Source organism: Somniosus microcephalus, unplaced genomic scaffold, assembly GCF_052327205.1.
Source record: "Somniosus microcephalus isolate GS21.2 unplaced genomic scaffold, FLI_Smic_1.0 unresolved_chr1, whole genome shotgun sequence".
In the NCBI taxonomy this organism is placed as follows: Eukaryota; Metazoa; Chordata; class Chondrichthyes; order Squaliformes; family Somniosidae; genus Somniosus; species Somniosus microcephalus.
In genome coordinates this window covers 54,559,149-54,578,461 of record NW_028225179.1, presented here as the reverse complement: position 1 = coordinate 54,578,461, position 19,313 = coordinate 54,559,149, and the positions used below count along the sequence as shown (strand labels likewise).

Sequence of the window (19,313 nt, the reverse complement as noted above, 5' to 3'; positions counted from 1 at the left end):
GGCCAACCATCAGGGGACCGTACTGTAGGATTGGTCAATCGTGACGGAACAGGATTGGTGGAACCTTGATGTCAGTCAATCAATGCTAGCAGATAATGAGTTTAATTTTGAAGGTTTCTTGCTGAAGGTTTTTTGCATAAGGCGCGAACACTTTTCGTCCTACTGAAAAGTAAATACGCTTAAAACCGTCTCTGAAGCGTAAGCTTTCTTTGGAGGTAACGCGCGCGTAGGTACGCCCTGTAACTTTCGAGCGCATAGCCCGACAGACGCACAGGCGATGAAAGAATGACAGACAGAATGACAGACAGAATGACAGACAGAAGTACCGATTTAAAAATATAGATAAGACACAAACATAGGGTAATCATTCAGAATCACCTCACAGATTGACACTGAGATAAATTAAGCGGGAGATACAGAGAGCAATGGGACATATGGCGGAATGGACAAGAGAGCTGGAGAAATAAGAAACGGCCTGAGAGTCCAGAAGACATCAGTGAGTGGGGGCGAGAAATTGCGCCAGCATTCGGTCCCGTGGCTTAGCTGGTCAAAGCGTCTGTCTAGTAAACAGGAGATCCTGGGTTCGATTCCCAGCGGGGCCTATTTTTATAGAATCTCCAGGGGTGAGTTTCTTCTCGTGTGAAAAGGCTACAATTCTTTTAAATGTAACTGTGCCTGCACCAGTTCCCATTCTGGATGAAGGCTCCAGTGGCTGCGAGGCCTCCGTTGAATTTCACCGCTTCTGTATTTCTGGCGGTGCTGATTTTGGACTCTTCATCAAAAATCCATGTTTCCTAAGCAGTGCCATGCGATACTTTGCAGAGCTCCAGTTGTTGATGTGTGGTGCCGCGCTCGTATAGTGATTAATAATCTGCATTCTGGCCGCAGCAACTTCGGCTCCAAACCGAAACATAACGCAGACTTTTCTTCCTTCCACAATCAATAGCTCTCCTTTACTTTCCCCCTTCAATTTCATTATAATTTTCCTGCGGTATTTCCTTAATCTAACATTCACTTTCAGCCACTTAAACTGCTAAGTGTGCTCTGCTACCACCACTCTTCCTGGGCCACATGTCCCATACGCCCCAATCTGAGTTGGTGCTTTGAAACCAGTCGATACATTTAGACCTGCGAGACCTCCCGACAGTCAAGCTCTGCGAAAGCAGAGCCGGCCTTCGGAACCAATGCAGCCCGATTCAGAAAATTCCTTGGGAAATGAAGCTTCAAACTTTTCAAACAAATCGTTTTATTGACATAATAATACAAGTTTTACAGAGAGAGACTTGTACAACCTCAGTGGTGCAACTCAAAACTCAGAATGTTCAATTCTTCTGCTTCGGGAGAGGGAGAGATGAATTATGAGTTGGTGTCCTCCTTGTTTTTTTTCTGGTCAGTCTTCCAGATCTCCACTCCGTTTGTCTGTCTCCTGGACTGTCTCCTGGAATGTGTTCTGCTTTTCACTTTAGAATGGCTGCTCTTGTACCATTGCTGCTGACAGAAACAAGCCTTCCAGTGACTTTCCATTCTCTCTCTCCCACGGTTACACAGACTGATGCTACCGGACAGCAGCGAGTGTATGGGAAGGTACCTCAGAGACTGTCGAGGCCTCCTTATCTGGAGCTTCCAGACAATCTGCAGATAACTTTTGGAATTCGGTCAGCAAACCTTCTTGAAGTAAGTGATCCAGTTGTCTCGGCAATCCTTTAGTTTCCTTAAAACCGGCATTGAAAATTCCAAAATCCTCCAAGAGGGAGCAGATTGAAGAAAATAAATTATTTGAAGTAGTTAATTATCATAATGAGATAGCCCGCTGCGAGCAGGGCTCGAACCTGCGCGGGGAAACCCCAGTGGATTTCAAGTCCAACGCCTTAACCACTCGGCCATCGCAGCCGCGAAAATGTCGGCTCCAAGATACTAAGTTCTCAAATCGCTGACCCTGTTTATTGTTGGCGATGACGGTTTCGTGATATTTAATTTGCTGCAAATTCAGCAAGTCCAGAAGAATCGCAGCGATCATTACAATAAAAGAAAACTTCCGATATTTAACGGTATGTAAGATGTTGAGAACAGTATGGAATATTCTGCAGGGTAATGAAAATAAACAGCAGAAACATTGTGTTCTGCTCCCACATGACACAGATCAGCCACAGCCTCTGCTCCCTGCCCGCCGGCTGCAGAAACCTTGTCTCCAGATTACAAACTGATTCTAGGTCGGAGATAAATATTCAGGGTAGAGCCTAAACGCAGCGGGTGGGATCAAATAATAAAGCAGTTATTTTAGACCAGAGACAGCGATAAATGTCCTATATTGCTCACATGCATCAATTTGTGAATCTGACATTAAATGGGTTTAAATACAGTGGGGGGATTTAAAGTAGATTCGGGGTCAATAGTTTCCAAGTTGATGTTTCCTGTGTCTCTCTTGCCTCTCTGCCCCCTTCCTCCCACAGGCTGCCGGTTTTTAAACCTTGTTTTAAATCTGCTGCTTGCTGGACCAGTGCATTCCACAGTCTCACAACCCTTTCTACAAATACCCTTTCAGTGCTTGACTTCTCTGCTTATTAGTTATGAATCACCTTGAGGTGCAATGGTGGCGATTGTGACGTCAGATTAAAAGGCAGGCTATTGGAAACACGTTGGAGTCACAGTTTCTTTTGCACAGAATTGAAACTGAAACTTTTAAGCTGGAATATTGTATTTGCTGCATCACAGTAAACAATATCGTGGTATAACTGTTGGCTTATTTGTTCCCCAGTGTCAGAGGAAGAGTTGTCTGATCCCCCCATTTATTTCATACTAGCTGGGGAGCCCGGCGTTGCCGGGGCTGTTTTGGGGCAGGCGGTTTAAATCGAGTGCCAGGCTTTGGGGCCCTGTCTGTGTCCCTTTGTGAATCTGGTGCTGGGCAACATTTTAAATCGAGTGGCAGGCTTTAGGGCCCTGTGTGTGTCCCTGTCTGTCTACCTTTTAAAAGCTTGCAAAATGAAAGTGAAACTACTTATGGCTTTGGGGCCCTGTCTGTGTCCCTTTGTGAATCTGGTGCTGGGCAACATTTTAAATCGAGTGGCAGGCTTAGGGCCCTGTCTGTGTCCCTGTATGTCTACCTTTTAAAAGGTTGAAAAATGAAAGTGAAAGTACTTATAAAACGTTTTTGGTAAATCTTATGTTACTTTTAAAAGAGATACTAACTTTGAAAGTCGTTATAGCTGGAAGCTGAAGTCATTTGAGCTGGAAGCTTAGTGAAAGAATGGCTGCCACATCCCCGAGATGAAAACGAATAGTCCCGCCCACACACACACCGATTGGCCAACCATCAGGGGACCGTACTGTAGGATTGGTCAATCGTGACGGAACAGGATTGGTGGAACCTTGATGTCAGTCAATCAATGCTAGCAGATAATGAGTTTAATTTTGAAGGTTTCTTGCTGAAGGTTTTTTGCATAAGGCGCGAACACTTTTCGTCCGACTGAAAAGTAAATACGCTTAAAACCGTCTCTGAAGCGTAAGCTTTCTTTGGAGGTAACGCGCGCGTAGGTACGCCCTGTAACTTTCGAGCGCATAGCCCGACAGACGCACAGGCGATGAAAGAATGACAGACAGAATGACAGACAGAATGACAGACAGAAGTACCGATTTAAAAATATAGATAAGACACAAACATAGGGTAATCATTCAGAATCACCTCACAGATTGACACTGAGATAAATTAAGCGGGAGATACAGAGAGCAATGGGACATATGGCGGAATGGACAAGAGAGCTGGAGAAATAAGAAACGGCCTGAGAGTCCAGAAGACATCAGTGAGTGGGGGCGAGAAATTGCGCCAGCATTCGGTCCCGTGGCTTAGCTGGTCAAAGCGTCTGTCTAGTAAACAGGAGATCCTGGGTTCGATTCCCAGCGGGGCCTATTTTTATAGAATCTCCAGGGGTGAGTTTCTTCTCGTGTGAAAAGGCTACAATTCTTTTAAATGTAACTGTGCCTGCACCAGTTCCCATTCTGGATGAAGGCTCCAGTGGCTGCGAGGCCTCCGTTGAATTTCACCGCTTCTGTATTTCTGGCGGTGCTGATTTTGGACTCTTCATCAAAAATCCATGTTTCCTAAGCAGTGCCATGCGATACTTTGCAGAGCTCCAGTTGTTGATGTGTGGTGCAGCGCTCGTATAGTGATTAATAATCTGCATTCTGGCCGCAGCAACTTCGGCTCCAAACCGAAACATAACGCAGACTTTTCTTCCTTCCACAATCAATAGCTCTCCTTTACTTTCCCCCTTCAATTTCATTATAATTTTCCTGCGGTATTTCCTTAATCTAACATTCACTTTCAGCCACTTAAACTGCTAAGTGTGCTCTGCTACCACCACTCTTCCTGGGCCACATGTCCCATACGCCCCAATCTGAGTTGGTGCTTTGAAACCAGTCGATACATTTAGACCTGCGAGACCTCCCGACAGTCAAGCTCTGCGAAAGCAGAGCCGGCCTTCGGAACCAATGCAGCCCGATTCAGAAAATTCCTTGGGAAATGAAGCTTCAAACTTTTCAAACAAATCGTTTTATTGACATAATAATACAAGTTTTACAGAGAGAGACTTGTACAACCTCAGTGGTGCAACTCAAAACTCAGAATGTTCAATTCTTCTGCTTCGGGAGAGGGAGAGATGAATTATGAGTTGGTGTCCTCCTTGTTTTTTTTCTGGTCAGTCTTCCAGATCTCCACTCCGTTTGTCTGTCTCCTGGACTGTCTCCTGGAATGTGTTCTGCTTTTCACTTTAGAATGGCTGCTCTTGTACCATTGCTGCTGACAGAAACAAGCCTTCCAGTGACTTTCCATTCTCTCTCTCCCACGGTTACACAGACTGATGCTACCGGACAGCAGCGAGTGTATGGGAAGGTACCTCAGAGACTGTCGAGGCCTCCTTATCTGGAGCTTCCAGACAATCTGCAGATAACTTTTGGAATTCAGTCAGCAAACCTTCTTGAAGTAAGTGATCCAGTTGTCTCGGCAATCCTTTAGTCTCCTTAAAACCGGCATTGAAAATTCCAAAATCCTCCAAGAGGGAGCAGATTGAAGAAAATAAATTATTTGAAGTAGTTAATTATCATAATGAGATAGCCCGCTGCGAGCAGGGCTCGAACCTGCGCGGGGAAACCCCAGTGGATTTCAAGTCCAACGCCTTAACCACTCGGCCATCGCAGCCGCGAAAATGTCGGCTCCAAGATACTAAGTTCTCAAATCGCTGACCCTGTTTATTGTTGGCGATGACGGTTTCGCGTTATTTAATTTGCTGCAAATTCAGCAAGTCCAGAAGAATCGCAGCGATCATTACAATAAAAGAAAACTTCCGATATTTAACGGTATGTAAGATGTTGAGAACAGTATGGAATATTCTGCAGGGTAATGAAAATAAACAGCAGAAACATTGTGTTCTGCTCCCACATGACACAGATCAGCCACAGCCTCTGCTCCCTGCCCGCCGGCTGCAGAAACCTTGTCTCCAGATTACAAACTGATTCTAGGTCGGAGATAAATATTCAGGGTAGAGCCTAAACGCAGCGGGTGGGATCAAATAATAAAGCAGTTATTTTAGACCAGAGACAGCGATAAATGTCCTATATTGCTCACATGCATCAATTTGTGAATCTGACATTAAATGGGTTTAAATACAGTGGGGGGATTTAAAGTAGATTCGGGGTCAATAGTTTCCAAGTTGATCTTTCCTGTGTCTCTCTTGCCTCTCTGCCCCCTTCCTCCCACAGGCTGCCGGTTTTTAAACCTTGTTTTAAATCTGCTGCTTGCTGGACCAGTGCGTTCCACAGTCTCACAACCCTTTCTACAAATACCCTTTCAGTGCTTGACTTCTCTGCTTATTAGTTATGAATCACCTTGAGGTGCAATGGTGGCGATTGTGACGTCAGATTAAAAGGCAGGCTATTGGAAACACGTTGGAGTCACAGTTTCTTTTGCACAGAATTGAAACTGAAACTTTTAAGCTGGAATATTGTATTTGCTGCATCACAGTAAACAATATCGTGGTATAACTGTTGGCTTATTTGTTCCCCAGTGTCAGAGGAAGAGTTGTCTGATCCCCCATTTATTTCATACTAGCTGGGGAGCCCGGCGTTGCCGGGGCTGTTTTGGGGCAGGCGGTTTAAATCGAGTGCCAGGCTTTGGGGCCCTGTCTGTGTCCCTTTGTGAATCTGGTGCTGGGCAACATCTTAAATCGAGTGGCAGGCTTTAGGGCCCTGTGTGTGTCCCTGTCTGTCTACCTTTTAAAAGCTTGCAAAATGAAAGTGAAACTACTTATGGCTTTGGGGCCCTGTCTGTGTCCCTTTGTGAATCTGGTGCTGGGCAACATTTTAAATCGAGTGGCAGGCTTAGGGCCCTGTCTGTGTCCCTGTATGTCTACCTTTTAAAAGGTTGAAAAATGAAAGTGAAAGTACTTATAAAACGTTTTTGGTAAATCTTATGTTACTTTTAAAAGAGATACTAACTTTGAAAGTCGTTATTGCTGGAAGCTGAAGTCATTTGAGCTGGAAGCTTAGTGAAAGAATGGCTGCCACATCCCCGAGATGAAAACGAATAGTCCCGCCCACACACACACCGATTGGCCATCCATCAGGGGACCGTACTGTAGGATTGGTCAATCGTGACGGAACAGGATTGGTGGAACCTTGATGTCAGTCAATCAATGCTAGCAGATAATGAGTTTAATTTTGAAGGTTTCTTGCTGAAGGTTTTTTGCATAAGGCGCGAACACTTGTCGTCCGACTGAAAAGTAAATACGCTTAAAACCGTCTCTGAAGTGTAAGCTTTCTTGGGAGGTAACGCGCGCGTAGGTACGCCCTGTAACTGTCGAGCGCATAGCCCGACAGACGCACAGGCGATGACAGAATGACAGACAGAATGACAGACAGAAGTACCGATTTAAAAATATAGATAAGACACAAACATAGGGTAATCATTCAGAATCACCTCACAGATTGACACTGAGATAAATTAAGCGGGAGATACAGAGAGCAATGGGACATATGGCGGAATGGACAAGAGAGCTGGAGAAATAAGAAACGGCCTGAGAGTCCAGAAGACATCAGTGAGTGGGGGCGAGAAATTGCGCCAGCATTCGGTCCCGTGGCTTAGCTGGTCAAAGCGTCTGTCTAGTAAACAGGAGATCCTGGGTTCGATTCCCAGCGGGGCCTATTTTTATAGAATCTCCAGGGGTGAGTTTCTTCTCGTGTGAAAAGGCTACAATTCTTTTAAATGTAACTGTGCCTGCACCAGTTCCCATTCTGGATGAAGGCTCCAGTGGCTGCGAGGCCTCCGTTGAATTTCACCGCTTCTGTATTTCTGGCGGTGCTGATTTTGGACTCTTCATCAAAAATCCATGTTTCCTAAGCAGTGCCATGCGATACTTTGCAGAGCTCCAGTTGTTGATGTGTGGTGCCGCGCTCGTATAGTGATTAATAATCTGCATTCTGGCCGCAGCAACTTCGGCTCCAAACCGAAACATAACGCAGACTTTTCTTCCTTCCACAATCAATAGCTCTCCTTTACTTTCCCCCTTCAATTTCATTATAATTTTCCTGCGGTATTTCCTTAATCTAACATTCACTTTCAGCCACTTAAACTGCTAAGTGTGCTCTGCTACCACCACTCTTCCTGGGCCACATGTCCCATACGCCCCAATCTGAGTTGGTGCTTTGAAACCAGTCGATACATTTAGACCTGCGAGACCTCCCGACAGTCAAGCTCTGCGAAAGCAGAGCCGGCCTTCGGAACCAATGCAGCCCGATTCAGAAAATTCCTTGGGAAATGAAGCTTCAAACTTTTCAAACAAATCGTTTTACTGACATAATAATACAAGTTTTACAGAGAGAGACTTGTACAACCTCAGTGGTGCAACTCAAAACTCAGAATGTTCAATTCTTCTGCTTCGGGAGAGGGAGAGATGAATTATGAGTTGGTGTCCTCCTTGTTTTTTTTCTGGTCAGTCTTCCAGATCTCCACTCCGTTTGTCTGTCTCCTGGACTGGCTCCTGGAATGTGTTCTGCTTTTCACTTTAGAATGGCTGCTCTTGTACCATTGCTGCTGACAGAAACAAGCCTTCCAGTGACTTTCCATTCTCTCTCTCCCACGGTTACACAGACTGATGCTACCGGACAGCAGCGAGTGTATGGGAAGGTACCTCAGAGACTGTCGAGGCCTCCTTATCTGGAGCTTCCAGACAATCTGCAGATAACTTTTGGAATTCGGTCAGCAAACCTTCTTGAAGTAAGTGATCCAGTTGTCTCGGCAATCCTTTAGTTTCCTTAAAACCGGCATTGAAAATTCCAAAATCCTCCCAGAGGGAGCAGATTGAAGAAAATAATTTATTTGAAGTAATTAATTATCATAATGAGAAAACCCGCTGGGAGCAGGGCTCGAACCTGCGCGGGGAAATCCTCATTCGATTTCAAATCCAACGCCTTAACCACTCGGCCATCGCAGCCGCGGAAATATCGGCTCCAAGATACTAAATTCTCAAATCGCTGACCCTGTTTATTGTTGGCGATGACGGTTTCCTGATATTTAATTTGCTGCAAATTCAGCAAGTCCAGAAGAATCGCAGCGATCATTACAATAAAAGAAAACTTCCGATATTTAACGGTATGTAAGATGTTGAGAACAGTATGGAATATTCTGCAGGGTAATGAAAATAAACAGCAGAAACATTGTGTTCTGCTCACACATGACTCAGATCAGTCGCAGCCTCTGCTCCCTGCCCGCCGCCTGCAGAAACCTTGTCTCCAGATTACAAACTGATTCTAGGTCGGAGATAAATATTCAGGGAAGCGCCTAAACACAGCGGGTGGGAGCAAATAATAAAGCAGTTATTTTAGACCAGAGACAGCGATAAATGTCCTATATTGCTCACATGCATCAATTTGTGAATCTGACATTAAATGGGTTGAAATGCATTGGGGGGATTTAAAGTAGATTCGGGGTCAATAGTTTCCAAGTTGATCTTTCCTGTGTCTCTATTGCCTCTCTGCCCCCTTCCTCCCACAGGCTGCCGGTTTATAAACCTTGTTTTAAATCTGCTGCTTGCTGGGCCAGTGCATTCCACAGTCTCACAACCCTTTCTACAAATACCCTTTCAGTGCTTGACTTCTCTGTTTATTAGTTATGAATCACCTTGAGGTGCAATGGTGGCGTTTGTGACGTCAGATTAAAAGGCAGGCTATTGGAAACACGTTGGAGTCACAGTTTCTTTTGCCCAGAATTGAAACTGAAACTTTTAAGATGGAATATTGTATTTGCTGCATCACAGTAAACAATATCGTGTTATAACTGTTGGCTTATTTGTTACCCAGTGTCAGAGGAAGAGTTCTCTGATCCCCCCATTTATTTCATATAAGACACAAACATAGGGTAATCATTCAGAATCACCTCACAGATTGACACTGAGATAAATTAAGCGGGAGATACAGAGAGCAATGGGACAAATTGCGGAATAGACAAGAGAGCTGGAGAAATAAGAAACGGCCTGAGAGTCCAGAAGACTGCGACCGGAAGCTGATAGACATCAGTGAGTGGGGGCGAGAAATTGCGCCAGCATTGGGACCGTGGCTTAGCTGGTCAAAGCGTCTGTCTAGTAAACAGGCGATCCTGGGTTCGATTCCCAGCGGGGCCTATTTTTATAGAATCTCCAGGGGTGAGTTTCTTCTCGTGTGGAAAGGCTACAATTCTTTTAAAAGTAACTGTGCCTGCACCAGTTCCCATTCTGGATGAAGGCTCCAGTCGCTGCGAGGCCTGCGTTGAATTTCACCGCTTCTGTATTTCTGGCGGTGCTGATTTTGGACTCTTCACCAAAATTCCATGTTTCATAAGCAGTGCCTTGCCATACTTTGCAGAGCTCCAGTTGTTGATGTGTGGTGCCGTGCTCGTATAGTGATTAATAATCTGCATTCTGGCCGCAGCAACTTCGGCTCCAAACCGAAACATAACGCAGATTTTTCTTCCTTCCACAATCAATAGCTCTCGTTTACTTTCCCCCTTCAATTTCATTGTAATTTTCCTGCGGTATTTCCTTAATCTAACATTCAATTTCAGCCACTTAAACTGCTAAGTGTGCTCTGCGACCACCGCTCTTCCTGGGCCACATGTCCCATACGCCCCAATCTGAGTTGGTGCTTTGAAACCAGTCGATATATTTAGGCCTGCGGGACCACTCGACAGTCAAGCTCTGCGAAAGCAGAGCCGGCCTTCGGAAGCAATGCAGCCCGATTATACAAGTAAATTCCTGCGGAAATGAAGCTTCAAACTTTTCAAACAAATCGTTTTATTGACATTATCATACAAGTTTTACAGAGAGAGACTTGTACAACCTCAGTGGTGCAACTCCAAACTCAGAATGTTCAATTCTTCTGCTTCGGGAGAGGGAGAGATGAATTATGAGTTGGTGTTCTCCTTGTTTTTTTTCTGGTCAGTCATCCAGATCTCCACTCCGTTTGTCTGTCTCCTGGCCTGTCTCCTGGAATGTGTTCTGCTTTTCACTTTAGAATGGCTGCTCTTGTACCATTGCTGCTGACAGAAACAAGCCTTCCAGTGACTTTCCATTCTCTCTCTCCCATGGTTACACAGTCTGATGCTACCGGACAGCACCGAGTGTATGGGAAGGTACCTCAGAGACTGTCGAGGCCTCCTAATCTGGAGCTTCCAGACAATCTGCAGAAAACTTTTGGAATTCGGTCAGCAAACCTTCTTGAAGTAAGTGATCCAGTTCTCTCGGCAATCCTTTAGTTTCCTTAAAACCGGCATTGAAAATTCCAAAATCCTCCCAGAGGGAGCAAATTGAAGAAAATAATTTATTTGAAGTAATTAATTACCATAATGAGAAAACCCGCTGCGAGCAGGGTTCGAACGTGCGCGGGGAAATTCTATTAGATTTTAAGTCCAACGCCTTAACCACTCGGCCATCGCAAACGCAGAAATGTCGGCTCCAAGATACTAAATTCTCAAATCGCTGACCCTGTTGGCGATGACGGTTTCGTGATATTTAATTTGCTGCAAATTCAGCAAGTCCAGAAGAATCGCAGCGATCATTACAATAAAAGAAAACTTCCGATATTTAACGGTATGTAAGATGTTGAGAGCAGTATGGAATATTCTGCAGGGTAATGAAAATAAACGGAATGGACAAGAGAGCTGGAGAAATAAGAAACGGCCCGAGAGTCCAGAAGACATTGACTGGACGCTGATCGACATCAGTGAGTGGGGGCGAGAAATTGCGCCAGCATTCTTTCCCGTGCCTTTGCTGGTCAAAGCGTATGTTTAGTAAGCGAACAGATTCTGGGTTCGATTCCCAGCGGGGCTTATTTTTAAAGAATCTCCAGCGGTGAGTTTCTTCTCGTGTGAAAAGGCTACAATTCTTTTAAATGTAACTGTGCCTGCACCAGTTCCCATTCTGGATGAAGGCTCCAGTCGCTGCGAGGCCTGCGTTGAATTTCACCACTTCTCTATTTCTGGCGGTGCTGATTTTGGACTCTTCATCAAAAATCCATGTTTCCTAAGCAGTGCCATGCGATACGTTGCAGAGCTCCAGTTGTTGATGTGTGGTGCCGTGCTCGTATAGTGATTATTAATCTGCATTCTGGCCGCAGCAACTTCGGCTCCAACCCGAAACATAACGCAGACTTATCTTCCTTCCACAATCAATAGCTCTCCTTTACTTTCCCCCTTCAATTTCATTGTAATTTTCCTGCGGTATTTCCTTTATCTAACATTCACTTTCAGCCACTTAAACTGCTGAGTGTGCTCTGCGACCACCGCTCTTCCTGGGCCACATGTCCCATACGCCCCAATCTGAGTTGGTGCTTTGAAACCAGTCGATACATTTAGACCTGCGGGACCTCCCGACAGTCAAGCTCTGCGAAAGCAGAGCCGGCCTTCGGAACCAATGCAGCCCGATTCAGAAAATTCCTTGGGAAATGAAGCTTCAAACTTTTCAAACAAATCGTTTTATTGACATAATAATACAAGTTTTACAGAGAGAGACTTGTACAACCTCAGTGGTGCAACTCAAAACTCAGAATGTTCAATTCGTCTGCTTCGGGAGAGGGAGAGATGAATTATGAGTTGGTGTCCTCCTTGTTTTTTTTCTGGTCAGTCTTCCAGATCTCCACTCCGTTTGTCTGTCTCCTGGCCTGTCTCCTGGAATGTGTTCTGCTTTTCACTTTAGAATGGCTGCTCTTGTACCATTGCTGCTGACAGAAACAAGCCTTCCAGTGACTTTCCATTCTCTCTCTCCCATGGTTACACAGACTGATGCTACCGGACAGCACCGAGTGTATGTGAAGGTACCTCAGAGACTGTCGAGGCCTCCTTATCTGGAGCTTCCAGACAATCTGCAGAAAACTTTTGGAATTCGGTCAGCAAACCTTATTGAAGTAAGTGATCCAGTTCTCTCGGCAATCCTTTAGTTTCCTTAAAACCGGCATTGAAAATTCCAAAATCCTCCCAGAGGGAGCACATTGAATAAAATAATATATTTGAAGTAATTAATTATCATAATGAGAAAACCCGCTGCCAGCAGGGCTCGAACCTGCGCGGGGAAACCGCATAGGGATTTCAAGTCCAACGCCTTAACCACTCGGCCATCGCAGCCGCAAAAATGTCGGCTCCAAGATATTAAATTCTCAAATCGCTGACCCTGTTTATTGTTGGCGATGACGGTTTCGTGATATTTAATTTGCTGCAAATTCAGCAAGTCCAGAAGAATCGCAGCGATCATTACAATAAAAGAAAACTTCCGATATTTAACGGTATGTAAGATGTTGAGAACAGTATGGAATATTCTGCAGGGTAATGAAAATAAACAGCAGAAACATTGTGTTCTGCTCCCACATGACACAGATCAGCCACAGCCTATGCTACCTGCCCGCCGGCTGCAGAAACCTTGCCTCCAGATTACAAACTGATTCTAGGTCGGAGATAAATGTTCAGGGTAGAGCCTAAACACAGCTGGCGGGATCAAATAATAAAGCAGTTATTTTAGACCAGAGACAGCGATAAATGTCCTATATTGCTCACATGCATCAATTTGTGAATCTGACATTAAATGGGTTGAAATACAGTGGGGGGATTTAAAGTAGATTCGGGGCCAATAGTTTCCAAGTTGATCTTTCCTGTGTCTCTCTTGCCTCTCTGCCCCCTTCCTCCCACATGCTGCCGGTTTTTAAACCTTGTTTTAAATCTGCTGCTTGCTGGGCCAGTGCATTCCACAGTCTCACAACCCTTTCTACAAATACCCTTTCAGTGCTTGACTTCTCTGTTTATTAGTTATGAATCACCTTGAGGTGCAATGGTGGCGTTTGTGACGTCAGATTAAAAGGCAGCCTATTGGAAACACGTTGGAGTCACAGTTTCTTTTGCACAGAATCGAAACTGAAACTTTTTAGATGGAATATTGTATTTGCTGCATCACAGTAAACAATATCGTGTTATAACTGTTGCCTTATTTGTTCCCCAGTGTCAGAGGAAGAGTTGTCTGATCCTCCCATTTATTTCATATAAGACACAAACATAGGGTAATCATTCAGAATCACCTCACAGATTGACACTGAGATAAATTAATCGGGAGATACGGAGAGCAATGGGACATATGGCGGAATGGACAAGAGAGCTGGAGAAATAAGAAACGGCCTGAGAGTCCAGAAAACAGTGACCGGAAGCTGATAGACATCAGTGAGTGGGGGCGAGGAATTGCATCAGCATTCGGTCCCGTGGCTTAGCTGGTCAAAGCGTTTGTCTAGTGAACATGACATTCTGGGGTCGATTCCCAGCGAGGTAATCTTTTAAAGAATCTCCAGGGGTGAGTTTCTTCTCGTGTAAAAAGGCTGCAATTCTTTTAAATGTAACTGTGCCTGCAACAGTTCCCATTCTGGATGAAGGCTCCAGTGGCTGCGAGGCCTGCGTTGAATTTCACCGCTTCTGTATTTATGGCGGTGCTGATTTTGGACTCTTCACCAAAAATCCATGTTTCCTATGCAGTGCCATGCGATACTTTGCAGAGCTCCAGTTGTTGATGTGTGGTGCCGTGCTCGTACAGAGATTAATAATCCTCGTATAGTGATTAATTATCTGCATTCTGGCCGCAGCATCTTCGGCTCCAAGCCGAAACAAAACGCAGACTTTTCTTCCTTCCACAATCAATACCTCTCCTTTACTTTCCCCCTTCAATTTCATTATAATTTTCCTGCGGTATTTCCTTAATCTAACTTTCACTTTCAGCCACTTAAACTGCTAAGTGTGCTCTGCTACCACCACTCTTCCTGGGCCACATGTCCCATACGCCCCAATCTGAGTTGGTGCTTTGAAACCAGTCGATACATTTAGACCTGCGGGACCTCCCGACAGTCAAGCTCTGCGAAAGCAGAGCCGGCCTTCGGAACCAATGCAGCCCGATTCAGAAAATTCCATGGGAAATGAAGCTTCAAACTTTTCAAACAAATCGTTTTATTGACATAATAATACAAGTGTTACAGAGAGAGACTTGTACAACCTCAGTGGTGCAACTCAAAACTCAGAATGTTCAATTCTTCTGCTTCGGGAGAGGGAGAGATGAATTATGAGTTGGTGTCCTCCTTGTTTTTTTTCTGGTCAGTCTTCCAGATCTCCACTCCGTTTGTCTGTCTCCTGGCCTGTCTCCTGGAATGTGTTCTGCTTTTCACTTTAGAATGGCTGCTCTTGTACCATTGCTGCTGACAGAAACAAGCCTTCCAGTGACTTTCCATTCTCTCTCTCCCATGGTTACACAGACTGATGCTACCGGACAGCACCGAGTGTATGTGAAGGTACCTCAGAGACTGTCGAGGCCTCCTTATCTGGCGCTTCCAGACAATCTGCAGAAAACGTTTGGAATTCGGTCAGCAAACTTTCTTGAAGCAAATGATCCAGTTGTTTCGGCAATCCTTTAGTTTCCTTAAAACCGGCATTGAAAATTCCAAAATCCTCCCAGAGGGAGCAGATTGAAGAAAATAATTTATTTGAAGTAATTAATTATCATAATGAGAAAACCCGCTGCGAGCAGGGTTCGAACCTGCGCGGAGAAACCCCTTTGGATTTAAAGTCCACCGCCTTAACCACTCGGCCATCGCAGCCGCGAAAAAGTCGGCTCCAAGATACTAAATTCTCAAATCGCTGACCCTGTTTATTGTTGGCGATGACGGTTTCGTGATATTTAATTTGCTGCAAATTCAGCAAGTCCAGAAGAATCGCAGCGATCATTACAATAAAAGGAAACTTCCGATATTTAACGGTATGTAAGATGTTGAGAACAGTATGGAATATTCTGCAGGGTAATGAAAATAAACAGCAGAAACATTGTGTTCTGCTCCCACATGACACAGATCAGCCGCAGCCTCTGCTCCCTGCCCGCCTGCTGCAGAAACCTTGTCTCCAGATTACAAACTGATTCTAGGTCGGAGATAAATATTCAGGTAGAGCCTAAACACAGCGGGTGGGATCAAATAATAAAGCAGTTATTTTAGACCAGAGACAGCGATAAATGTCCTATATTGCTCTCATGCATCAATTTGTGAATCTGACATTAAATGGGTTTAAATACAGTGGGGGGATTTAAAGTGGATTCGGGGCCAATAGTTTCCAAGTTGATCTTTCCTGTGTCTCTCTTGCCTCTCTGCCCCCTTCCTCCCACAGGCTGCCGGTTTTTAAACCTTGTTTTAAATCTGCTGCTTGCTGGGCCATTGCATTCCACAGTCTCACAACGCTTTCTACAAATACCCTTTCAGTGCTTGACTTCTCTGTTTATTAGTTACTAGCTGGGGGAGCCCGGCGGTGCCGATGCTTTTTGAGGGCATGTTGTTGTTGTTTGAGGAGAGAGAGGGAGCGACTGGGGGGAAGAGAGAGAGTGAAGGAGAGAGAGAGAGAGAGAGAGGGAATGAGAGAGAGGGAAAGAGAGAGAGAGAGAGAGGGAAGGAGAGAGAGAGAGGGAAGGAGAGAGAGAAAGAGAGAGGGGGAAGGAGAGAGAGAGAGAGATGGAAGGAAAGAGAGAGAGAAATGGAAGGAGAGAGAGAGAGGGAAGGAGAGAGAGGGAAGGAGAGAGAGGGAAGGAGAGAGAAAGAGAGGGAAGGAGAGAGAGACAGAGAGAGAGAGGGAAGGAGAGAGAGAGAGAAGGAGAGAGAGAGAGAGAGAGATTGGGAGTGTGAGAGAGAGAGATTGGGAGTGTGAGAGAGAGAGATTGGGAGTGTGAGAGAGAGAGAGATTGGGAGTGAGAGAGAGAGAGAGTGAGAGACTGAGAGTGTGTGAGAGAGAGAGATTGGGAGTGAGAGAGAGAGAGATTGGGAGTGTGAGAGAGAGATTGGAAGTGTGAGAGAGAGAGAGATTGGGAGTGTGAGAGAGAGAGACTGGGAGTGAGAGAGAGAGAGATTGGGAGTGTGAGAGAGAGAGAGAGACTGGGAGTGTGAGAGAGAGAGATTGGGAGTGTGAGAGAGAGAGAGATTGGGAGTGTGAGAGAGAGAGAGATTGTGAGTGTGAGAGAGAGATTGTGAGTGTCAGAGAGAGAGATTGGGAGTGTGAGAGAGAGAGATTGGGAGTGTGAGAGAGAGAGACTGGGAGTGTGAGAGAGAGACTGGGAATGCGTGAGAGAGAGAGACTGGGAGTGTGAGAGAGAGAGAGAGATTGGGAGTGTGAGAGAGAGAGATTGGGAGTGTGAGAGAGAGAGAGATTGGGAGTGTGAGAGAGAGATTGGGAGTGTGAGAGAGAGATTGGGAGCGTGAGAGAGAGATTGGAAGTGTGAGAGAGAGAGAGATTGGGAGTGTGAGAGAGAGAGACTGGGAGTGAGAGAGAGAGAGATTGGGAGTGTGAGAGAGAGAGAGATTGTGAGTGTCAGAGAGAGGTTGGGAGTGTGAGAGAGAGAGATTGGGAGTGTGAGAGAGATTGGGAGTGTGAGAGAGAGAGATTGGGAGTGTGAGAGAGAGAGACTGGGGGGAGAGAGAGGAGAGAGACTGGGGAGAGAGAGAGAGAATGGGGAGATAGAGAGAGAGAATGGGGAGATAGAGAGAGAGAGAGAGAGAGACTGAGGGGGAGAGAGAGAGCGACTGAGGGGGAGAGAGGGAGACTGGAGGAAAGAGAGAGAGATGAGGGAGAGAAAGAGAGTAGAGAGACGGGGGGAGAGAGAGGAGAGAGACTGGGGAAAGAGAGAGAGAGAATGGGGAAAGAGAGAGAGAGAATGGGGAGAGAGAGAGAGAGAGAGACTGAGGGGGAGAGAGAGAGAGACTGGGGGAGAGAGACGGGGAGAGAGAGAGAGAGACTGGGGGAGAGAGAGAGAGATGGGCGAAGGGAGAGAGAGACTGGGGAGAGAGAGAGAGACTGGGGAGATAGAGAGAGCAAGAGAGCGACGGGGGGAGAGAGAGAGACCGGGTGGTGGGGGGAGAGAGAGAGAGAGACTGAGGGGAGAGAGAGAGAGATGGGGAGAGAGAGAGACTTGGGGGGAGAGGGAGAGAGTGGAGGGAGAGGGAGAGAGTGGGGGAGAGAGAGAGAGAGAGACTGGGGGGAGAGGGAGAGAGTTGGGGAGAGAGAGAGAGAGAGACTGGGGGAGAGAGAGACTGGGGGAGAGAAAGACTGGAGGTGAGAGAGAGAGAGACTGCGGGGAGAGAGAGACTGGGGAGAGAGAGAGAGACTGGGTGGAGAGAGGGAGACTGGGGGGAGAGAGAGAGACTGGGGGAAAGAGAGACTTTGGGGGAGAGAGAGAGACTGGGGGGGAGAGACAGAGACTGGGGGGGAGAGACAGAGACTGGGGGGAGAGAGAGAGACTGGGGGGGAGAGACAGAGACTGGGGGGGAGAGACAGAGACTGGGGGGAGAGAGAGAGACTGGGGGGAGAGAGAGAGACTGGGGGAGAGAGAGAGACTGGGGGGAGAGCGAGAGACTGGGGGGAGAGAGAGAGACTGGGGGGAGAGAGAGACTGGGAGAGAGAGAGAGAAACTGGGGGAGAGAGAGAGAGAGACTGGGGGAGAGAGAGAGAGAGACTGGGGGACAGAGAGAGAAAGACTGGGGGAGAGAGAGAGAGAGACTGGGGGGAGGGAGAGAGAGAGACTGGGGGAGAGAGAGGAGAGAGACAGGGGAGAGAGAGAGACTGGGGGAGAGAGAGAGACTGGGGGAGAGAGATGGGAGAGAGAGAGAGAGAGAGACTGGGAGGCAGAGAGAGAGAGAGACTGGGGGGAGGGAGAGAGAGAGACTGGGGGAGAGAGAGGAGAGAGACAGGGGAGAGAGAGAGACTGGGGGAGAGAGAGAGACTGGGGGAGAGAGACGGGAGAGAGAGAGAGAGAGAGAGAGACTGGGAGGCAGAGAGAGAGAGAGAGCGACTGGGGGGGAAAGAGAGAGCGACGGGGGGGGGAAGAGAGAGCGACTGGGGGGGAAGAGAGAGCGACTGGGGGGGAAGAGAGAGCGACTGGGGGGGAAGAGAGAGCGACTGGGGGGAAAGAGAGAGCGACTGGGGGGGAAGAGAGAGCGACTGGGGGGGGAAGAGAGAGCGACTGGCGGGGGGGAAGAGAGAGCGACGGGGGAGGGAAGAGAGAGTGACTGGGGGAGGGAAGAGAGAGCGACTGGGGGAGGGAAGAGAGAGCGACTGGGGGAGGGAAGAGAGAGCGACTGGGGGAGGGATGAGAGAGCGACTGGGGGGGAAGAGAGAGCGACTGGGGGGGAAGAGAGAGCGACTGGGGGGGAAGAGAGAGCGACTGGGGGGAAAGAGAGAGCGACTGGGGGGGAAAGAGAGAGCGACTGGGGGGGGAAGAGAAAGCGACTGGCGGGGGGGAAGAGAGAGCGACTGGGGGAGGGAAGAGAGAGCGACTGGGGGAGGGAAGAGAGAGCGACTGGGGGAGGGAAGAGAGAGCGACTGGGGGAGGGATGAGAGAGCGACTGGGGGGGAAGAGAGAGCGACTGGGGGGGAAGAGAGAGCGACTGGGGGGGAAGAGAGAGCGCCTGGGGCGGAAGAGAGAGCGACTGGGGGTGAAGAGAGAGAGCGGGGGGGGAAGAGAGAGAGCGGGGGGGGAAGAGAGAGTGTGGGGGGGAGAGAGAGAGAGCGGGGGGGAGGAGAGAGAGCGACTGGGGGGGAAGAGAGAGAGCGACTGGGGGGGAAGAGAGAGAGTGGCTGGGGGGGGAAGAGAGAGCGACTGGGGGGGAAGTTCACAATAACAAAAGCAAAATCTACGCATGCTTTATAGATTTCCAGAAGGCTTTCGACTCCATCTGGCATGACGGTTTATTCCTGAAACTTATCGAAAGCGTGGTAGGGGGAAAAACATATGATGTAATTAAATCAA

General features: G+C 47.1%; 6 non-coding genes across 6 annotated transcripts; 3 read left to right on the top strand and 3 right to left on the bottom strand.

Moving 5' to 3' along the window:
* The first annotated feature begins 528 nt into the window (after positions 1-528).
* On the top strand, positions 529-602 carry trnat-agu (transfer RNA threonine (anticodon AGU)). The gene has a single exon. It is a non-coding gene; the product is annotated as a tRNA-Thr (tRNA).
* Positions 603-1,808: 1,206 nt separating this feature from the next.
* On the bottom strand, positions 1,809-1,890 carry trnas-uga (transfer RNA serine (anticodon UGA)). The gene has a single exon. It is a non-coding gene; the product is annotated as a tRNA-Ser (tRNA).
* A 1,939-nt stretch (positions 1,891-3,829) lies between these two features.
* Positions 3,830-3,903, top strand: trnat-agu (transfer RNA threonine (anticodon AGU)). The gene has a single exon. It is a non-coding gene; the product is annotated as a tRNA-Thr (tRNA).
* A 1,206-nt stretch (positions 3,904-5,109) lies between these two features.
* On the bottom strand, positions 5,110-5,191 carry trnas-uga (transfer RNA serine (anticodon UGA)). Its single transcript has one exon. It is a non-coding gene; the product is annotated as a tRNA-Ser (tRNA).
* A 1,926-nt stretch (positions 5,192-7,117) lies between these two features.
* trnat-agu (transfer RNA threonine (anticodon AGU)) lies at positions 7,118-7,191 on the top strand. The gene has a single exon. It is a non-coding gene; the product is annotated as a tRNA-Thr (tRNA).
* Positions 7,192-8,397: 1,206 nt separating this feature from the next.
* Positions 8,398-8,480, bottom strand: trnas-uga (transfer RNA serine (anticodon UGA)). Its single transcript has one exon. It is a non-coding gene; the product is annotated as a tRNA-Ser (tRNA).
* Positions 8,481-19,313: the final 10,833 nt, after the last annotated feature.